This window comes from Pinus tabuliformis, chromosome 9 (assembly GCF_031772625.1).
Source record: "Pinus tabuliformis cultivar Carrire ecotype Pingquan chromosome 9, CPIR1, whole genome shotgun sequence".
NCBI lineage: Eukaryota > Viridiplantae > Streptophyta > Pinopsida > Pinales > Pinaceae > Pinus > Pinus tabuliformis.
In genome coordinates, this window is record NC_142307.1 from 1,180,698,017 (window position 1) to 1,180,715,463 (window position 17,447).

Consider the following 17,447-nt stretch of genomic DNA (forward strand, 5'->3'; position numbering starts at 1 on the left):
TCCCTATACTCCCCGTCCATGATCCCGAAGGACCTCTACAGTGAACCCATCATGCTTTCTCGTCATGAAAAAACTCCCAGTATGTCCCTCTTCACGAACATAATAATTCCCCTTTACATTATTTCCCAAGAATCTTCCTTTTATCCCAGTTTACAAGACCAATGCTACCAACTAGTTTCCTCCTCATGCCAATTTACAGAGATTAAAACTAACCCTAACGTCGTACAGAGCGACTGAGCCCTTTTCTAGTTGTGTCGATCCTCTTTTGGAAAGTTTTTTAAATATGGAGTTGAAGCTTCCATCTCTAGAAGCTTCGTAACGGAAGTATGGTAGATGGTTGGGCCAGATGGAGCTGAGGAAGTTAGTTTGGGCTCCTTCCCCCTATTAGGATGGAACAAAATCAAGAGATAAGACCAACTCTCATTATGAGAGGAACCATATCCCATCCATCCAAGCTATATAAACCTCAATTTTCCCAAGCTAAACTAGTTTTGGAGTGAGTTTGAATGATCAACAAGTCATCTATAGCTTGTAGCGTTATAGTGTATGTTTGAGGGAGAATAGTGTGTTTTTGGTTTGGTTTGGTACTAGAGGAAAAGAGGCCTTAAAAATTCCATTTTTGGGGCTATCCATGAATTGCTAGAAGTGCAAGAACCCAGATACGTCGGAGGAGACCAGCAATGTCAGGGCATCGGTTGTAATCTCTTTCTGATTTATATAAATGCAACTATTGATTGATTTCCTACATGAAGTGTAATTTTACATCTTTATGGCTTAATGTTCCTTGACTTGTTAAGTAGGTTGAAGATAGCTGGAGTGAGGAAGCAGGATCATCACCAAGTAGAATAGCGTTATAAGAGGTAGGCCCTTTTGATTGATTCTAGCTTAACGAGATTTTCCATAGATTGTTTGTTTGTGGCTAGACCCACTCTCTTGGGTTAGAGGAATTGTTTTTGTCCGCACTAAGAATTTACCTGCACCACAAATTGGTGACTCCACCGGGGAGCCAATACTTCTATTTGATTGATAATCATTTTATGGTTTTGTGTGAAATTTTCTAGTATCATTGTTTCCCTTTAGTGTTCTCTACTTTACCTAGTTTATTGCTCTAAGCCTGAAATTTACAATGGCAAGTCTGGTCTTAACCTTCGAAAATTTTTATTTTTTTCCTTGAATCCTTGGTCAGCGCATTTAGTTTTTTGATGGTCATGCTGATCAATACGAGTTTCTAAGAAATAGTTGCGCCAACCCCCTTCTAGCACTTGTTGTCAGTTAAGTAGCCACACCAATTCCTGTAGGTGGAGATTAGGGTTTACCCTAGATCATAGCCAGTGTGCCTTTCCCTTCTGATTTATGTCTATCAGCTTGTTTTGATTGTGTTCTCCCTGGCTGGAAAGATATTTTAGCGTGGTTTGTATTCTTGGTTGAGTTGCATTTTTTTCACTTGGTTTCTTGAGTTCTTGGATGGTTTATAACCCTAGGGAATCTAGGCCGTCATCCATTCACCTGTTTGCATGCTCAGAAAGTCAAGTTGATAGTCAAATTTTCTCTTTGCATTTTGTTTTATTAGTCCTTCTATTGCTTTGATTTCCATTTAACAAGTTTGAAAAGTTTCATTTGTCATTTGAGCATCTCTTTTCGGGCTTAGATCACATTGCTCATCTTGTTATTGGTTGGATTTTTGCTTCACTATTTTGAAAGGAATTCTCTTTTGTTCTTTATGTTTGCTTGTGATAGATTGTATTGGGAATGTTTTATTGAATTGAGAAGTGTTTGTGAAAAATTCATTCCGTCATTTCATTGAAAAATACATAATTCTAGTTTGCTGAACCAATATGTTATGTTAGTTAGCATCATTGAAGGGAGTTTCATCGTCACTTGCATAGGAAAATAAATGAATTCCTTTTACTATTAAAAGGACTAGTTGGAGTGCATTTGATAGGAAGATTTAGTGCATTTAGGAGATTTATTAGTGAAAGATTTCATTCTTTGATTGTCACATAATTTTGTGTTCTCTATCTCTCAATTAGTGTTAACTTTCATCGAAGACAAAGATTTATTTTCTCATATAGCTGCATGTAGGAGTTTTTTCAGATGATAGTGATAGGGCCTTGTAATTGAAACCTAATTCAAGATCAACCATTAAAATATATTTAATTAACCTAAGGAAGCATTTAAGCTTAACGCTCACATTTGGTGGTCTAGGCTAGAGATGTGCTCTGGTATCTTTAAATCTAGCAGTTGTCATTCACTTCGGCATTAGACAGCGCTAGCACGGACTTGTGCTACGCGTACCATCGCGTATATAAAGGGAGACCCTACTAGGTTGCAATCCTTTATACATAGGAGGCCAAGTATGTTGCCTTGTAAATGTGATACACCTAACATAACATTCGGGGAGATTACCTGCTCGTACTTCTCGGTTCGTCGAGAGGTATTCTGTAGTTCATGGCTACCAGGTAATCCTTTTGACTAGATTATCCTGAGCAATAATTTTGGTAGTTTTTACTCTTTAAAATTAAAATATCATTAAGAACTTGTCCTTTTGAGCTCGTTAACTCCAAAAGCGACTAGAGTCATCTTTTGTCATTTTATCGACTCTTAAAACATGAAAAGGAAAATTTTTGTTTCAATGACTTAAAATTAACTTCTCACAAAATATTCCTAGTAAAAGTTGTCTTCCTTAGTAATTCTTGAGGGTCGATTCCAATGGAAACATTTCCAGAGTCTACCAGTCAAGGATTCCCCTCATATGAGAATCCTAGTCCTTTTCCTTCCTTGGGAAATGTTGGGGTTCCTTATATGGCGACATTGTCCCTTTCTGGGTTAACCATTGGTCTACATGTTTGGTTATTTTCGACGTTGGTGGTCCCGAGCATCTCGACTCCTGTCCATCCATCTCCTTCATTCGAATCACATCACGATGATTCTAAGGTTGATGTTACACTAAAAAATGTCACCTTGACTACTTACAGTTAGTATGGCTCAAATCAACAGTCATGCTACCCTCTTAAGCAAGTCTCATGCCTCTGTTATCCATCTCAAACTCAAAGAAGAGAGAAAGTCTTGTAAAAACTATGTTTATCTCTGGGGTCGCAGGTTCTCTCTAGCCTTACCTGCGGGGACGCTGACCATGTTCACAAAATCTGCGTCCATGGACGCTCTGTATGTTAAGGGACAGGTGCGTCCCTCTGTAAAAGGCAAAATGCGCGAGTTTTATCTTGAAAAAGTTACTTGTGGTTACTTCTAGAACATTCTAGAGGTCGGTTTGATGAAATGGATGCGCCTCCAGTTGGTTCATGTATCTCTATTAAGGGGGAACTTATCCCATCAATAAGGGAGCTATCCCACCCAAAGAGGGGGATTATCCCATTGATGGTGGACCTGAATAACCTCTTTACAGCACTATAAATAAAGACATTGAGCCAGAGGGAGGAGAGGTTGGAGCTATACATTTTCTTTGGGTAAATGCTGCAGGATTTAGGTCTTCCATTAGAGCCTTTGTGAGGAGAGATTGTCTTCACTTGATTCTACTTGGGAGAGGGTGAGCTTTGTCAAAGTAGAGGAAAACCCTTGATGGACCCTGGGAGGAACTTGCACAACACCAAGGCCAGGTTGTAAGAGTTTCTTTGTTTCGTTATTAATACAAACTGGTTTATTTTTCTCAATAGCTTGTGTTAATGAGTTATTTCATGTGTTCCTTGGTCTGCATGTTGAATATATGTTTTATTATATGAAATGCAAGTGCTTGGTAATTGTTTGATTGTTTGTGGTTGCAGGAATTGACTTGAAGGAGGAGCTCATCCGGATCGTCAAGAACGGACTTCAACAACAGCGTTTTGGAATAAGGTAAGCCTAAACACTTGTAGTTTTCATGTTGTAAAAGGTGTATTTAGAGAAAGATCACTCCATTTTGTCTTGTTTGTCATTAGAACGTCTTAGACTTCTAGGAAGGTCAGCTGTGTCCGCACCCTTGACAAATTCCGTGTGACAAATTGGCGACTCCACTGGGGAATCCATTAATGTAAAAGATTTTTCCTTTGAATGAACTTTGCTCTGAGAAAATCATTTTTATTTTCTGGTTTTTGACTGTGAGAATTAGTATTTGGGTGGCTTAGCTTTAGATTTAGTTAGATTTGGTTTTTCTTAACTTTTCCAGAAGGACGCACCCTCTGAGTACTGCACAGTGCGTCTTTGGACGCGCTGTTGCCATTTGCACAGAGCGGGCCCGCGCCTGTTCTAACGGGTTGCCTGCGTCTTCCTGTAAAAATTTAGGAAAACTCCATTTTTGCTTTAATTGCTTTTAGATTTTGTTTTTTCTTAGTGTTTTCTGCCCAGATCCTTTAGTACCCTGTCAAAGATCTTCACCTAAGCTTGTTCCTGCTCTTAGCTTTCATCAATTGGGTGTTTTGAGTCTCTTTCTTGAGAATTTCTTGATTTGATTTCCTTTGGTCATTACTTGGAGGTTTCTCTCAGTTCTTTCACAATTTTGCATCTTTTTACTTCTGTTTTTGCAAAAAAATTTCCCCCTCATTCGCCGGGGGGGGCTAAATTGTGTATGAGTGTTAATCGCCTTTGAGTGTTTTTATGTTTTGATCTTTGGAACTCTCACCCAATTTTCTCAATTTGCACTTGATTGGTTCTTAGATCACATTAGAATCGTCTTGTGTTTGAGAATTCTTTTGCATAGATCACATTTGCACAATCAGAATTCTCATTTTCAGAATATTATTGAAAAATGTGCATAGATTACATTTGCATACTTTTCGAGTGAATTGTGCATAGATTACAATTGCATAGTTTACATTCTGGAAAATCAATCGTAGATTTAGATCAGTTTTCTTTGATTTGAATTTACACAAAAATAAAAATAAAAAAAATGGTTTGGAATTGATTTGCATTAGTTTTTCTTGATAAAATTAGTGCATTAGAGAATTTGTTATATTTTCTCTTAATGATCAATTTTTTGCATTGTTGGAAGTGAATGGAAACTCTCTCCTTACTCTAGTTAGGATTCATCGAATTGAAAGGATTGCATTCTCATATTCGATTGCATTCAGTTGAGTCGGGTCATAACACCATTGGTTTCATCTCCATTTACCCATTTGAGTAATAACAACCTTAATAACACAGCGCTTAATTAAAATTCATCTAGTAATTTTTACATTTCTAGGGCTCTGAAGCACCAACATAGCTTAGGCTAGTGTCTTGGAGTAGGTGAGTACTTAACTCTCCAAGACAGTAAAACCAAACAAGTAGCTGATCTTGTGATAGAATCAAATCCAATTGTTACATTTACACTCTGGGAAAGCTCCTCTTAAAGGAGAAGCACGAGCTCGTGTCCGAACCAGTGAGGGGATCCATCCTCCCTCGTTGGGAACGACGCCAGACAGTACGTATTACAAACGATAAACCTCGGATTAACCATTGTCGAGGAGCCAGCGGTCACTTATTGGTAAACCTTGGATTACTGTCAAGGAGCCGGTAAGGGGATTGAGCTTGCTACTCTGCCCTTGCGTGCTGTCGGAGTTTAGACTGTTCCCCCAGGTGTACTTGTGGCCGTTGGTAACCTTAGTGACCATAATCTTTAGGATTCTACCCAAGGTGACGGTGGAGGGAAGATCCCACTGTACCTGGAGCAGACGTCGGTTATACTCACTTGGATTTTCAGGGGGGTTCACTTCACTCGAGACGGTTAAAGTGGAGGAACTTGGTCCGGTCTATTCATTAAGCAGGTTGCCGGGGTAACTGTTCCACCCACCACTTCTGTACTGAATTCGGCGATGTTGGGCTTCATCACCAACTAGTGTTTTCAGTCCGGAAGGCTACTGTTTGTGTATGGTTTGACTCCTAGATTTGATAGCGCGTGTTAATTTGTTTGTTTTTCTTTTAGAGACCATAGGTGTGAATTGTGAATTTTAATTGTTAGGTGTGAATTGTGAATTGTTAATTTTAGTTTTAAATTGTTAATAAAATTCACTGAAATTGAATATAATGGCAAATGTTCCGGAATTTATCAACCTAGGAACCCCTCCTAATGAGAATCCTAGTACTTTTCCTTACTTTGGAAATGTTGGTCCTCCTTATATGGCTACTTTGTCATTACCTGGATTTACAATAGGTTTACCGATATGGTTATTTTCAACTTCGTTGGCCCAAAATACTCAAATTGTTCCATCTCAACCGGATGCTTCACCTCAACAGAGTTCACCATCTCAACATCACCAACCTTTTGTTGACCCTTTACCTTCTTCGCCTAATTTTTCTTCCTCCATTTCTTCCTCTTCGCCTGGTAAAAGCCTTGATGTTAGTAACCAGGAGGCTAAGAAGAAGAAGAAAGGGAAGAAGAAGAAGAAGAAGAAGAAGCAAGATAAGAAAGAAGTCAACCAACCAACCATGGCTGTAAGTGTTAGTTGTGTTGAGGAAAATTCCGACATGCACCGTAAACCCAAATACCCTTGCAGGCTTTGTAAGGGTGACCACTTCCTTGTCAATTGTCCTGGTATTCCAAAGGTCTTGGAAGTATGGTCAGAAAAATCTCATCAACTTTCCGTTGATCCATCAACCAGTGATAGTCAGGTTCCTGGGAAAAAGGGTAAAGTTAGGTTTCCTTGTAAATTATGCAAAGGGAGTCATCAAACTCACATTTGCCCTCACATGGATGAAGCCTCAACATTGTTGGAAAAACTTACTGTTCCACAGCAAGAATTTCCAACTGGTCACCGTAAACTTTCTCCCAACCTGCCGTCAACTGACGGAGTGATTGATCTAAATTCAAGTACAGTCGATCACACTCTCCCATTGGAGAGTGAAACTCATGTCACTCAGGTTGATGATCCATTAGTTGATCAAGTGGTCGATTCAATTTCACATTCGGTCGATCACACTCTCCTTTTCGAGAGTAAATTTCATACCGCTGATGTTCTTCTTGTTACATCGGATTCTTCTATGCCGGGGGGCATTTCACCGTTTTCTACAGAACCCCCTCCAAGTACTGAGGTCTTTTCCTTTGATTGGAATAGACTGACAGAACCTCGTCTTCCTTCCTCCATCCCTTTCCAAATCATTGTCAAGGCTGGTGGTAGGGACATACATCGTACTCAGGTAGATGAAGGTGCTTCTGTTAGTATTTTATCCTCAGCTGTTTGGAAAGCTTTGGGTTCCCCTCAGCTTGCGCCTATTACGCAGAATCTGAAAGCTTTTAACAGAACAATTAGTGAACCTTTAGGGATCCTTCCTAAGTTTTCTATTACCTTGGAAGGTAAAACTGTTTGTGTTGATCTTATGGTAGTTCGAGGTCCCTTGGATTTCAATTTACTCCTTGGGCGAGACTATGTTTATGCAATGAAAGCTGTCATATCGACACTCTTTCGCGTGATGTTTTTCCCTCACAATGGCAATATTGTGACTGTAGACCAGCTTTCGTTCCCTAGTCTTTTTTCAACTACCAATAATATAACACCCCTAAATGTTCCTGATTCTAAAGTGGTATCTACCCTGCCACGGGTTAATTATGTGGCAACCGGTCCCATGATTTCAGTTACCGATGTAAGTGAGCCTCTCACTGTTTGCTCATCTTCCTTTGATTTAGCTCCGGTAATTGACATGGAAAACTCTATGGGATTACTTGAACACGATGTTCTTATCCCTTTTGAGTCCCTTGACATGTGTTCCTTCCTAAGAACTATTCTTCCTTCTGATGAAGATCTCTTGGAAGCCATGATCAAGGTGTGTCCATTGACATGTCTTTCTTCCAGTTAGAAGCCATGATCAGTGGGTGCAAGGATAGTTTTGTCCTGTATCAACCTCGTTAAAAAATGAAATTGGATGTCATGAGGACAGTTCTTTTACTGAGTCAACCTCATTAAAAAATGAATCAGTTAGTTTTTAGGATATATAGATAGTTAGAAATTAGGATGTAGTGAGGAAAGTTCCTTTTACTGTGTCAACCTCATTAAAAAATGAATCAGTGTGTGTGAGGAAAGTTCCTTTTACTGAGTCAACCTCGTTAAAAAATGAATCAGTGAGTACGAGGATAGTTTGTTCCTCTCTCAACCTCGTTAAAAAATGAAACTAGATGGTACGAGGATAGTTTTTTCTTGTATCAACCTCGTTAAAAAATGAAACAGGCTGTCATGAGGACAGTTCTTTTACTGAGTCAACCTCATTAAAAAATGAATCAGCTAGATTTTAGGATATGTAGGTAGATTGTAGAAAGTAGGGTTTGAGGACAGTTCCTGTTACTGAGTCAACCTCGTTAAAAAATGAATCAGGTTTGAGGACAGTTCCTGTTACTGAGTCAACCTCGTTAAAAAATGAATCAGGTTTGAGGATAGTTCCTGTTACTGAGTCAACCTCGTTAAAAAATGAATCAGGTATGAGGATAGTTCTTTTACTGAGTCAACCTCATTAAAAAATGAATCAGCTAGATTTTAGGATATGTAGGTAGATTGTAGAAAGTAGGGTTTTGAGGATAGTTCCTGTTACTGAGTCAACCTCGTTAAAAAATGAATCAGGTATGAGGATAGTTCTTTTCTTGTGTCAACCTCCTTAAAAATGAAACAACTCCCTTTTCAAGTTAAATATTGAAAGTAAACCTTCATTTCATCCAGCCGGTTGAATGCAATGAAGCCTGGGGGGCATGTACCTCGCTTTGCATCATTATCCTGGGGGCATGCAAACTTCTTGAGCATAGTTCCTTGTCTTGTGTCAAGCTCGTTAAAAAATGAAACAAGGGTAGGTTAAATAGGTAGATTGTAGAGCGTAGTCATGAGCACAGTTCCTTGTCTTGTGTCAAGCTCGTTAAAAAATGAAACAAGGATTTTAGAGAATAGTTCCTTGTCTTGTGTCAAGCTCATTAAAAAATGAATCAAGGTTTTTAGAGCACAGTTCCTTGTCTTGTGTCAAGCTCGTTAAAAAATGAATCAAGGTTTTTTAGAGCATAGTTCCTTGTCTTGTGTCAAGCTCATTAAAAAATGAATCAAGGTTTTTAGAGCACAGTTCCTTGTCTTGTGTCAAGCTCGTTAAAAAATGAATCAAGGTTTTTTAGAGTATAGTTTTTTGTTAGATAGATTGTAGAAAGTAGTTATGAGCATAGTTCCTCGTCTTGTGTCAAGCTCACTAAAAAATGAAACAACTCCCACGATTCTTTCCAAGATCTTGAAAGTAAAGCTTCATTCCATCCACCTCATTGAATGCAATGAAGCTTGGGGGGCATGTACCTTGGTTTGCATCTTTATGCTGGGGGCATGTGAACTTATAACAAGCATAGTTTTTCGTTTCAAGCTTGCATAAACATGAAACTGAATCCGAGCATAGTTCTTTTCCTGTGTCAAGCTCGTTAAAAAATGAAACAAATCCTCCTCTAATTGAATCGAGAGTTTGACTAGACCTCATAGATGTTAGGTTGTACGTTTAGGTTAGTTATTTCAGTTTTTGCATAATTTTCTTACAGTTTTAGGTCGAGTCTTTCAAATGATCTCGTTCTTGAACCTTCATTTCATCCACCTTAGTTGAATGAAATGAAGCTGGGGGGCATGCGCTCTAACAGTTATGCTTAGGGGGCATCAAGCACAGTTTTATCTCTGTTTCAAGCTTGTGTAAAAATGAAACTAATTTGAAGCATAGTTTTTATCTGTTTCAAGCTTTTGTAAAAATGAAACCTATCTCGAGTCAATTTCAGTTATTTTCAAGACTCGTTAAACTCATGAAAATCCCGAGATTATTTTGCTATTTTTCATTCTCGTAAAACAAATGAAAATGCCGAGTTCTTTCCGTCTTTTCCTGCTCGTAAATTAAATTGAAAGTCGGTCATATGAGTACATTTTTATCCCTTTTTCGAACTCATTAAAATTTACGAAAAAGTGAAAACCATGAGTACATTTTTATCCCTTTTTCGAACTCGTTAACACTTAAGAAAAAGTGAAACCTCAGAGTCATCTTTTAAGCCCTTTTCTGACTCCTAAAATATGAAAAGATCGCCGAGCGTTTCTTTTACACTCGTTAAAACGGAATTAAAAGACGGTCCCCTTATAGCTCTTTTCTGACCGTAAAATCAGGAAAAGATTGCCGGGTTTTTGTCGTTTCAAACTCGATAAGGAAATAAAACGACGTGTCCTTGATCGCTTTTTACTTTTCAGGTCAACGACACTATTATGAAAGTACTCCTTGGTCGCAAGATCAAGCGGTTCCCCCAGGTATTATTTTATACATTTTCGGGCTTGAGGGACACAAATGTACGAAAAAGTTCAACGTGGAGTCTCCTTTAGTTTTTTCAGACTCTCTAAAATTGAAAAACGCCGAGTTTCTCCTATACTGGGCTCGTTAAACTTTTACAGTAGAGGACCTGTTCAATTACAAACAGGAACGAACCACTCCTTCCTAGGGTTCGAATTTAAACTAGGTTGGACTCGTCTGAAGGATGAGCTTATAATCAAGCATATGTTATCCTCCTCAAGCTTGTTAAAAATAAAGAGGTACTTGCCAGAAATGGTGGGGGAAAAGAGAGAAGAATGAACCTGTTTGTTACCTTTTGTCTCAAAAGAAACTTTATTACCACTCTTGAACACGACACTTTTCATTCACCTGGGTTGGGAAATCTTTTACCTCACAGTTGATCAAACCACTTTGAAAGTATTTAACCGGGTTCCGGGGATTAACTTTGAGTTATTCGTCACCAAGCCATCTGTCGTGTCGTTATGTGTTCAAGAGGTCTGCAAGCAAAACTTTCATCTGCAAAATACTTGTCATCCATTTGACCATCCCTGAGTCAGTCTTTACAGCAACATTTCTTCAACTTGAACAATGATTTCGTGTTGCGGGCTTGCCTGCAACGGGTCGCTTTCTATCGACATCGACACATTATCTAGAAAGATGACTTAGGAATCGACAGTACCTTGAAGTCTGCATGCATCAATGGCAGGTTTCTCGCCTTTGACGTCAGTTTACATCATTGACTTTCGATCAAAGGATTCCGTGAAGTGTTCGACATCAAAACATCTATTCACATTTCACGGGTTGTGCTTGGTACTTTGAGAACCATTGACATTACTGGTGGTCTCTCTCACGCTTGTTAACAGTTTACATCATCGACTGGTAATCAAGTGGTTTCTAACATGTTCGACATCAAATCATTTAAATCACATGGCTAGAATCGTACCAATTCGGGAAGTAGAAGTGAAGACCCTGGATCTAGTTTCTACCATCCAGGCTGCGAGGAGTTTTGTATTCATTATCTATGTAGACTAATCATAAACAGATGGCTGCGTCCATACTGTGTCTACAAAAGTCTATAAAAATGATGTACTGCAAGATCATTCCTGTATCAGAGTAGTTAGTCCATTAGTTAAAGTTTTGAATCTGAGTATGGGAATGCCTACCTCAGTGATGATATAATCTTATACATGTATTTTGTGTTGAAAATTGCAGGTTCCAACCAGGCCATCCACAAGACAATCCTTGAAATGATAAAGCACTTCACCCTTCCTAGAATTACAAAACCCTACTCTATTCCAGGCTTCGCACTTTAGGGGGCAATCTGTTACACTAAAAAATGTCACCTTGACTACTTACAGTTAGTATGGCTCAAATCAACAGTCATGCTACCCTCTTAAGCAAGTCTCATGCCTCTGTTATCCATCTCAAACTCAAAGAAGAGAGAAAGTCTTCTAAAAACTATGTTTATCTCTGGGGTCGCAGGTTCTCTCTAGCCTTACCTGCGGGGACGCTGACCATGTTCACAAAATCTGCGTCCATGGACGCTCTGTATGTTAAGGGACAGGTGCGTCCCTCTGTAAAAGGCAAAATGCGCGAGTTTTATCTTGAAAAAGTTACTTGTGGTTACTTCTAGAACATTCTAGAGGTCGGTTTGATGAAATGGATGCGCCTCCAGTTGGTTCATGTATCTCTATTAAGGGGGAACTTATCCCATCAATAAGGGAGCTATCCCACCCAAAGAGGGGGATTATCCCATTGATGGTGGACCTGAATAACCTCTTTACAGCACTATAAATAAAGACATTGAGCCAGAGGGAGGAGAGGTTGGAGCTATACATTTTCTTTGGGTAAATGCTGCAGGATTTAGGTCTTCCATTAGAGCCTTTGTGAGGAGAGATTGTCTTCACTTGATTCTACTTGGGAGAGGGTGAGCTTTGTCAAAGTAGAGGAAAACCCTTGATGGACCCTGGGAGGAACTTGCACAACACCAAGGCCAGGTTGTAAGAGTTTCTTTGTTTCGTTATTAATACAAACTGGTTTATTTTTCTCAATAGCTTGTGTTAATGAGTTATTTCATGTGTTCCTTGGTCTGCATGTTGAATATATGTTTTATTATATGAAATGCAAGTGCTTGGTAATTGTTTGATTGTTTGTGGTTGCAGGAATTGACTTGAAGGAGGAGCTCATCCGGATCGTCAAGAACGGACTTCAACAACAGCGTTTTGGAATAAGGTAAGCCTAAACACTTGTAGTTTTCATGTTGTAAAAGGTGTATTTAGAGAAAGATCACTCCATTTTGTCTTGTTTGTCATTAGAATGTCTTAGACTTCTAGGAAGGTCAGTCGTGTCCGCACCCTTGACAGATTCCGTGTGACAAATATGCGCTCTAACAGTTATGCTTAGGGGGCATCAAGCACAGTTTTATCTCTGTTTCAAGCTTGTGTAAAAATGAAACTAATTTGAAGCATAGTTTTTATCTGTTTCAAGCTTTTGTAAAAATGAAACCTATCTCGAGTCAATTTCAGTTATTTTCAAGACTCGTTAAACTCATGAAAATCCCGAGATTATTTTGCTATTTTTCATTCTCGTAAAACAAATGAAAATGCCGAGTTCTTTCCGTCTTTTCCTGCTCATAAATTAAATTGAAAGTCGGTCATATGAGTACATTTTTATCCCTTTTTCGAACTCATTAAAATTTACGAAAAAGTGAAAACCATGAGTACATTTTTATCCCTTTTTCGAACTCGTTAAAACTTAAGAAAAAGTGAAACCTCAGAGTCATCTTTTAAGCCCTTTTCTGACTCCTAAAATATGAAAAGATCGCCGAGCGTTTCTTTTACACTCGTTAAAACGGAATTAAAAGACGGTCCCCTTATAGCTCTTTTCTGACCGTAAAATCAGGAAAAGATTGCCGGGTTTTTGTCGTTTCAAACTCGATAAGGAAATAAAACGACGTGTCCTTGATCGCTTTTTACTTTTCAGGTCAACGACACTATTATGAAAGTACTCCTTGGTCGCAAGATCAAGCGGTTCCCCCAGGTATTATTTTATACTTTTTCGGGCTTGAGGGACACAAATGTACGAAAAAGTTCAACGTGGAGTCTCCTTTAGTTTTTTCAGACTCTCTAAAATTGAAAAACGCCGAGTTTCTCCTATACTGGGCTCGTTAAACTTTTACAGTAGAGGACCTGTTCAATTACAAACAGGAACGAACCACTCCTTCCTAGGGTTCGAATTTAAACTAGGTTGGACTCGTCCGAAGGATGAGCTTATAATCAAGCATATGTTATCCTCCTCAAGCTTGTTAAAAATAAAGAGGTACTTGCCAGAAATGGTGGGGGAAAAGAGAGAAGAATGAACCTGTTTGTTACCTTTTGTCTCAAAAGAAACTTTATTACCACTCTTGAACACGACACTTTTCATTCACCTGGGTTGGGAAATCTTTTACCTCACAGTTGATCAAACCACTTTGAAAGTATTTAACCGGGTTCCGGGGATTAACTTTGAGTTATTCGTCACCAAGCCATCTGTCGTGTCGTTATGTGTTCAAGAGGTCTGCAAGCAAAACTTTCATCTGCAAAATACTTGTCATCCATTTGACCATCCCTGAGTCAGTCTTTACAGCAACATTTCTTCAACTTGAACAATGATTTCGTGTTGCGGGCTTGCCTGCAACGGGTCGCTTTCTATCGACATCGACACATTATCTAGAAAGATGACTTAGGAATCGACAGTACCTTGAAGTCTGCATGCATCAATGGCAGGTTTCTCGCCTTTGACGTCAGTTTACATCATTGAATTTCGATCAAAGGATTCCGTGAAGTGTTCGACATCAAAACATCTATTCACATTTCACGGGTTGTGCTTGGTACTTTGAGAACCATTGACATTACTGGTGGTCTCTCTCACGCTTGTTAACAGTTTACATCATCGACTGGTAATCAAGTGGTTTCTAACATGTTCGACATCAAATCATTTAAATCACATGGCTTGAATCGTACCAATTCGGGAAGTAGAAGTGAAGACCCTGGATCTAGTTTCTACCATCCAGGCTGCGAGGAGTTTTGTATTCATTATCTATGTAGACTAATCATAAACAGATGGCTGCGTCCATACTGTGTCTACAAAAGTCTATAAAAATGATGTACTGCAAGATCATTCCTGTATCAGAGTAGTTAGTCCATTAGTTAAAGTTTTGAATCTGAGTATGGGAATGCCTACCTTAGTGATGATATAATCTTATACATGTATTTTGTGTTGAAAATTGCAGGTTCCAACCAGGCCATCCACAAGACAATCCTTGAAATGATAAAGCGCTTCACCCTTCCTAGAATTACAAAACCCTACTCTATTCCAGGCTTCGCACTTTAGGGGGCAATCTGTTACACTAAAAAATGTCACCTTGACTACTTACAGTTAGTATGGCTCAAATCAACAGTCATGCTACCCTCTTAAGCAAGTCTCATGCCTCTGTTATCCATCTCAAACTCAAAGAAGAGAGAAAGTCTTCTAAAAACTATGTTTATCTCTGGGGTCGCAGGTTCTCTCTAGCCTTACCTGCGGGGACGCTGACCATGTTCACAAAATCTGCGTCCATGGACGCTCTGTATGTTAAGGGACAGGTGCGTCCCTCTGTAAAAGGCAAAATGCGCGAGTTTTATCTTGAAAAAGTTACTTGTGGTTACTTCTAGAACATTCTAGAGGTCGGTTTGATGAAATGGATGCGCCTCCAGTTGGTTCATGTATCTCTATTAAGGGGGAACTTATCCCATCAATAAGGGAGCTATCCCACCCAAAGAGGGGGATTATCCCATTGATGGTGGACCTGAATAACCTCTTTACAGCACTATAAATAAAGACATTGAGCCAGAGGGAGGAGAGGTTGGAGCTATACATTTTCTTTGGGTAAATGCTGCAGAATTTAGGTCTTCCATTAGAGCCTTTGTGAGGAGAGATTGTCTTCACTTGATTCTACTTGGGAGAGGGTGAGCTTTGTCAAAGTAGAGGAAAACCCTTGATGGACCCTGGGAGGAACTTGCACAACACCAAGGCCAGGTTGTAAGAGTTTCTTTGTTTCGTTATTAATACAAACTGGTTTATTTTTCTCAATAGCTTGTGTTAATGAGTTATTTCATGTGTTCCTTGGTCTGCATGTTGAATATATGTTTTATTATATGAAATGCAAGTGCTTGGTAATTGTTTGATTGTTTGTGGTTGCAGGAATTGACTTGAAGGAGGAGCTCATCCGGATCGTCAAGAACGGACTTCAACAACAGCGTTTTGGAATAAGGTAAGCCTAAACACTTGTAGTTTTCATGTTGTAAAAGGTGTATTTAGAGAAAGATCACTCCATTTTGTCTTGTTTGTCATTAGAACGTCTTAGACTTCTAGGAAGGTCAGCTGTGTCCGCACCCTTGACAAATTCCGTGTGACAGTTGACCCCTCGCCTTCTTCTCCTATTTCTTCACCCTCATCTTCTACTTCTTGTTGGGAACGGGATCCCCCAAAGGATAGTTTTGGGGCTAAAACCCCATGTTTTGGTCAAATTTTGTAATAAACTTGTAAAGACTCCACATTTTGTGGTCACAGAGCGTGAAGGTGTCATAAGTGATAAAGGGTTGTCCACCCTTAGTTTTGTAAAGTAAATTCGGTTGTAAGAGATCTACCCATCGTCCGCGAACCATGGGATTGTATAAAAAGAGCTAATGTCTAAGTAGTTTAGAGTCAGCGATAGGTAAGAGAATCGTAGCTTTGAAGTAAGAAGTCTATGTTTCGGGTTGTAGCTTAGGTAGAGGCTCTACAGTTGATTGTGCAGAGGCCTAGGGTAGAAGTCCGCAACTGAGTGCACGGACCCCTGTAGCTATGTGTGCAGGGTGGATAAAGTCTATAATCACTTGGAAGATATCAATAAAGAGAGATATTCTGTAATTTATGTGTCCTTGTTTTGTTGATGCATCTTGATATGCCATGTATGAATTTCCTTTATTATGCTTATATGAAGCGCGAATGAATGTAATTACATTGGAAAAATGAATGCAATTAAGGATGTCTATTTACGTGGTGTTAAATATAATTGTTTGATAAGATAAGCAAGTTTCTTAGACTAATTTGGGAATTTGCACGATACGTCACCATAGTAGTGTGAAAGTACCTAAGTCAAAGGTTAGGGTTGCACAAAGGTCAATCGTACCCTTTCGTAGAGGTATTGAAGGGCATAATAAGGGGCTAGTCTGGAAAGCCCTAAAGCTATGTGACCTACGTGAAGGCAGGGATAGAGGGAATTAAATTCCATCACAACCATCTTAGGGTGCAGAAACATGGTTCCAACATCCCCCCATACTGCTTCAGGTGAGAGTTTGGTCCATGCTCTATGGGCTGATGCTAAAAGGGCCAGTAGTGTAGGGATTTCTTTGGCTAATTAATGTTGAAACTGGGTCAGGCCCCCTTCAAGCCAAAAAAATGTTCCGTTGCTAAGACCAGATTTTGCATAAGAGATGTGTGATGTCGTATCACTGTAATCCAACTACGAAAGACATTGAAGACTAGTTGCATAGGAAGATCCACGAATTCGTAGGATAGGAAAACAGAAACCCGTGACTAACAAGGGAACAATGGTTGGACAAATACCTATATAAAGAGATCCAGGAAAACTTTTTCTGCTCCTTTCTGGTTGAGCTATACGAGTGGATCATGAAGCTAGTAGATAGCCAAGGAAGGTGGAAGCTTGATGGGCCTATTGTGTGGACCCTGTAGCTAGTACAATAACTGGAAGCATCTGAGAATAAGATCGCCCATGCTGTCGATCATTGGCTCGATCGCATCATAGGAGGATTTGTAACTAAATTCACAGTTGATACCTCAATAAGCTACAATGAGGCAGAGCGATGTTTTTTCAAAGGACCACGAGGTAAGTACGTGAAATATTTGAATACCTGGATTAAAATGTTGTTATGAGAAAAATGGTTTATGCAATTACCTTGATGTTCAGAGCTATGCGAAGCGGGAAAACTTACAGGAACGAAGGACACAAGGGTCCTTAATATAGTCCATTTATTTCACCTGCGTGAGGTGACAAAGAAGGGACAGCACAAGTTTCTCCATGAAGTGCTATTCAGTTAATAAGACAAGGATTCCCATGAATACCATCTCCACCCACACCACCTCTAACTTCACCACCATCACCCGCGACTTCACTTGTACCACCTCCACCTCCACCGCAGTTCAGTATGGCA